Raw genomic sequence first — 5,239 nt, forward strand, 5'->3', positions numbered from 1 at the left:
CAACGACTTTGAAGACCTCATTTATTATATAAGCTTGTTGGCATGTGCCTAGTTGGTGGCCATGTTACTACCAACGCCTTTTGCAATTCCAATATGTACAATTATCCCTTATAGATGAGAGAGAGAGGGGTGGTGACATGAGCCACCCTGCCAGAGGCTTGCACTCCAAATTTGCATTCAAATCCTATTGACTTGCTTGGGCCCATGGGTCTTATTATAGATTGGGCTTTTGGGTTAGTTGGGGTATATTCTTAAGGGGTTTTCAAGATTATAAGCCATCTCTTTTCATCCAAGATAAGTGTATTGTTTACTTTAGTATCTATACTTTCTTTTGAATTTGAGTTAGTTTTTTTATTTTATTTTATTTTTATTTTTTTGAATTAAGTCCTATAAATAAGCTAAGATTTACGTGATTACCAAAGAATGGGTAGAAGAGTAGAAAAATATTATATTGTGTATTGTTATTAAAATAGGAGTAGGAGTCCTATGGAGAATAAACATACCACACAAGCATCTTTATGATTATGAATGAACTTTTATAATTTCTAAAAGATTTTGTTCTCTCTTTAATGAGAACAAGATATTAAATTCATCATCTAATAAGATTTCAATCCTTAGATATATGTAAAACAACTCATTTTTAGTATCAATTATAATAGGTTTGTTACAATTAGTGTTAAATAATTTTTCCACAATTTATGGTGCACACTCGATCGAAAAAGAAGAAGGCTACAAACATGAACCAAGCAGATCTTTTACAATAAATTATTCAGAAGATTGACAACATGGATTCATCCTTCATAAAGATAAAAAAAATCTGTCGCACGTGCCCACAATACATAAATTTCTACACATGACCTAATTATAAGACATGAAAACGTTGACTAGATAGATGACAATGGTGAAGGTGGAGTCATGACCTAGTTACGCACCTTATAGCTATAATTTTCATACTTTGACGGCATCGATTTGGTACCTAGTTAAACTAAGAAAAGACGTCTTTAAATTTTCATCGAATTACATCGAATCAACATGTGAAGGTAGCTTCCTTCCACTTGAAAAAAGAAGACCTCGATCTGGTGGTACTATTAGTTGGAGAACATAACGATGTTATCTCTTAGAGGACCTTTTTGGAGGTGTTGACATCACGATTCGGACCAATGGAGTTTGATGATAGCTCTATGGATCTCAAGTACCTTAAAGATACTAACTCTGACGTAATTATCAATTCAAGTTTGAATGACAAGTTACCTAATTAGCTTTTTCATTGAATGACTTAAGGATAACATTTGTAGAAATGTCAAAAACCAAAAGCCCTTAACAATTTTTCAAGTTATTTCATTGGAGCGATTGTTTGATGAAAAATATATTTAGTTGTATAAAAATTTAAGGTTCAGAGCTGTAAGTTGTGGGATACCAACCCCATTAGCTACAAACGCGATGAGCAAGATAACAACATCTAACTTTAAATGCTTCACTCGGGCCGAAATGAAGGGCATAAGAAAGGATTGTATTATAATTATGATGAAAAGTTTTCTACTAATTATCACTGCAAGGTGCAACAATTTTATATTATTGGTGATGAGACAACTATTGTTGAGACTGAGAAAACTCGATGAAGAGGTCGAAAGGGGTAACAATCAAGATGAGTAGCCTCTATAATCTGTTGACAATCCAACTATCTAATTTTATATCCTAATAAGGTCAATTGCACTGCAAACCATGCAGGCATGATGAACAATTAAAAAGGTACATGTGACAATGCTCATTAATTTGGAAAGTATCAAAATTTCTTAAATGCAAAGCTCGCTAAGCATCTAAGCTGTCGAGTATAATTCTAAGGAGAGCTTTGTGTAACAGTCGTTAATGATAAGACAATGAACAACAATGGAATGTCCTCAACTTTAATTTACTATTCAGCAAGTAAATTTCACAGGATTCAATAGATGTGATATAGTGCTTGATACTTAATGGCTCCTAACTCTTGGACTCATTTTTATGGACTTGGCTAACTTTTAAATGTAGTTTTACGTAAATAGTATAGACATCATGATCCATGGGATAACTAAACATTTTCATCAATTTATCAAATCAACACTAGCTCATAAGGAAATATGCAATGAGGCATCTTGTGCCCTCTCATATAGCATAGAGTTTTTGTTGGAAACAATGTGATCAAAAATATTCATATTAGATAAATTAATAAAAATAAATAAAACGTCACACCTGTTAAGATGATTGTGAAAGCAGTACTCTCAATTCATGTAGAAGATATCTCTTATACAGAAGATTTGCAACACACTATCCTTAAGATACAATTTCTCAACATATGATCTTGATGATGTGCACATGTCGTGTGTATCATGCCCTAAAATCCAGTACCTAGGTTGGCTAGACCTGACTTTATATCCTAGGTTATGACTTATAATTTAAGTGTTCACAATCACAATTTCATAAAAGATCATATAACACAAAATCATATATTTATAAAATAAATCCAATAAAATGTTAAATGTCATTACAATAATTTAAACTATCATCTATACTTTTACTATACATTTTTTTTTTTCATCGGAGATAACTAAAAAAGAAAATTACGACTAGACAGGTGCTTAGATCTCTACTCTATTTTACTCCCTAACTAAATTATGCGTCCTACAAATATTATGAAGATGGGGTGAGCTTTACATGCTTAGTGGGATCATATTCTTACCAAATTTGAAAATTTTAAATTTATATAAACAATGAAATATAGTTAAATTGAAGCATTAAAAAAAAAAAAAAAAGGTAAGATCATGAATTTAAAGTAACATAATTAAGATGTTTTGCAAGAAGTGTTTTTCATGAATAATAACGTGAACGAACATAACTTCTTGTTTATATACATTTTTAGAAAAATCAAGGTAGAGCACTATGTTCATTTTAGGAATATACAGGGTAAAGCACCTACACATTTTTTAAGATGATTTCAAAACAGAACATTGTATTCCTTTTTTGTCTTAAGGTAGAGCACCTATGTTACTTTTAGGAAACCCAAGTCAAAACACCTATGAAATATATTTTTAGGAAACCAAAGGCAATGCACCGATTATCTCAATCTTAATTCTCATTAAATGATAATATACATATGATATAAATGCAATCTCACAATCACCATTCTATAAAGAGATATAAAATACTAAATTCATCACAATTACACATCCTTCTTACTCTTAGAACAATCTACACAATTCCTTAATGGGCTCAAATTTTAAGTCAAATTGCAATTTAATACTTTAATTTTTAAATATTTAAAATTTAATTCAAGCTATGGTCCAATCTTAATAAACTTAAATGAATTTAATTAATTTATGTAAATTTTAATTTTTGAAGGAATAAATTTCACTAATTCAAATTATTTTAAATTAAATAATATTCAAAATTTGAATTACTTTAAATTATATAATAATCAAAATGTACATTAATTAATATTCAATATTTAAGAGAAAATTTTAAAAATGTATAGAATTTAACTTAAGTTATAATCTAATTTTAATAATATTGATTTAAATTAATTAAATTTTAAAAATTCGAATTCATAATCTGAAATTTTAACTTAATTCAAAAAATTCAGCAATAAAACCATATTTCAATCGTAAACCAGAAATTTTTTTTTTAAAAAGTAAAAAATAAAAAATAAAAATTGAAGAATCACTCACATCGATTAGAAAAAGGTCCCTAAATTTAAATCCGTAAGTTTTTTCCCTCTCTCTCTCTCTCTCTCTCCCTTTGTGCTGCTTCCAACAAAGACGTTGGCCAGCAATGTATGTTTCTTTTTGTTCTCACTTTTTTTCCACATAACAGTGAAGGATAATATTTAAATACGCTCCAAGCACCGCCCTCTCTCTCATTGCGTACGCACACATGCGTGTAAACACATGCGTGTGCATGTGTGGGATACACGACAGTGTGTTGTTGTGAAACTTAAACAACATTGTTGTTTGTTTTTTATTATACATTCTCGCCGCCGCCATCTTTCCTTTCTCATGTGTGCATGCTTACGTCAGAAAAGAGCCCACAGGGATACGCACATAGGAAAATGAACAAATAAAACAGCAGAAGAGTCCTGCCCTGGAGAACAAAAACACTGAGCAATCAAAGTAATGCATGGCAAGATGTTAGGAACAAAAAAGCCAGTACCGCCCCTATCTAGGCTTAGCTTGGCTAAAAGTATTTCCCATGCAACTCCATGTATGTTTTTGTTTGTTTGATTTAGTCAGGTTACAAGTGTTAACAATTTTCAGTTATTAGTGAGTTTTCAAATAATAAATACCCCCCAACCTCAAACCATTCTTTTCAAATAATAAATACTCCCTGAGATATAGTGAGAGAAAGAAGAGGAAGAGAACGAATTTTCAAAAATCCTAAGAGAAGTTGTTCTGTACCAACGAGAACAAGAGGTTAAAGAAGTCGCTCCTTGATTCTATCTAAAACAGCCCCTTTCTGATACCAACAAGTTCGTTACACCAACATGCCGTGTGGGACATGGGTAAGATCCTGGCCATTCTCATGAATCACATAAGTGGTAGGGCCAACTGAATTGAGACAGTTGACAGTTTCCTTGGTGACCCTCCAATTTCATGGTTGCCAGTTTGATGTTAATGATCATTCCATCATTATGATTTTCAGGATATGCTCCGTATACAATGGGCCGAAATGATGTCCACAATGATCAGCTGGTGCACTGACTGAGATTTGGGACAGTAAAAATGTCTGCACTAAATCTCACCTTTCACTTCATTACCTTGTACACCTACTTGCTCTTTAAACACAGGTTGCGTTTGGGTGTACAAGTGAATTGAATTGCCAACAGTCAGTTCAGTCAAGACAGCTCTACAATACATCAGTAATCTCCTAACCAGAAGAGAGGCTGCAGTTGGCACTTCAATGGATGCTGAGCACGCTACCATTTAATGGACAAGCAACCAGAATTCAATTTGATATTGCATCCAAACACGCACACTGCAAATTTGTGATTGGAGGGCCCATGGAAGGTCTGCCCAGCATCACTTTGGGGCAGCTTGGAAGCCAGAAACCAAATCCACTGGACATCCATGGGAGGTGTGAGCTTTCTGGAGCAAAACAGGCCAGAGAGACAGCCACAGCCCTCCTGGGCATATTGCAACATTGACTGAAAAATATAATCGGATTCAAAGGAATCTATAAAACGAAATAAAATAAATAGTAAAAAAAAAAGATG

The sequence above is a fragment of the Magnolia sinica genome, chromosome 4 (genome assembly GCF_029962835.1).
Source record: "Magnolia sinica isolate HGM2019 chromosome 4, MsV1, whole genome shotgun sequence".
Taxonomy (NCBI): domain Eukaryota; kingdom Viridiplantae; phylum Streptophyta; class Magnoliopsida; order Magnoliales; family Magnoliaceae; genus Magnolia; species Magnolia sinica.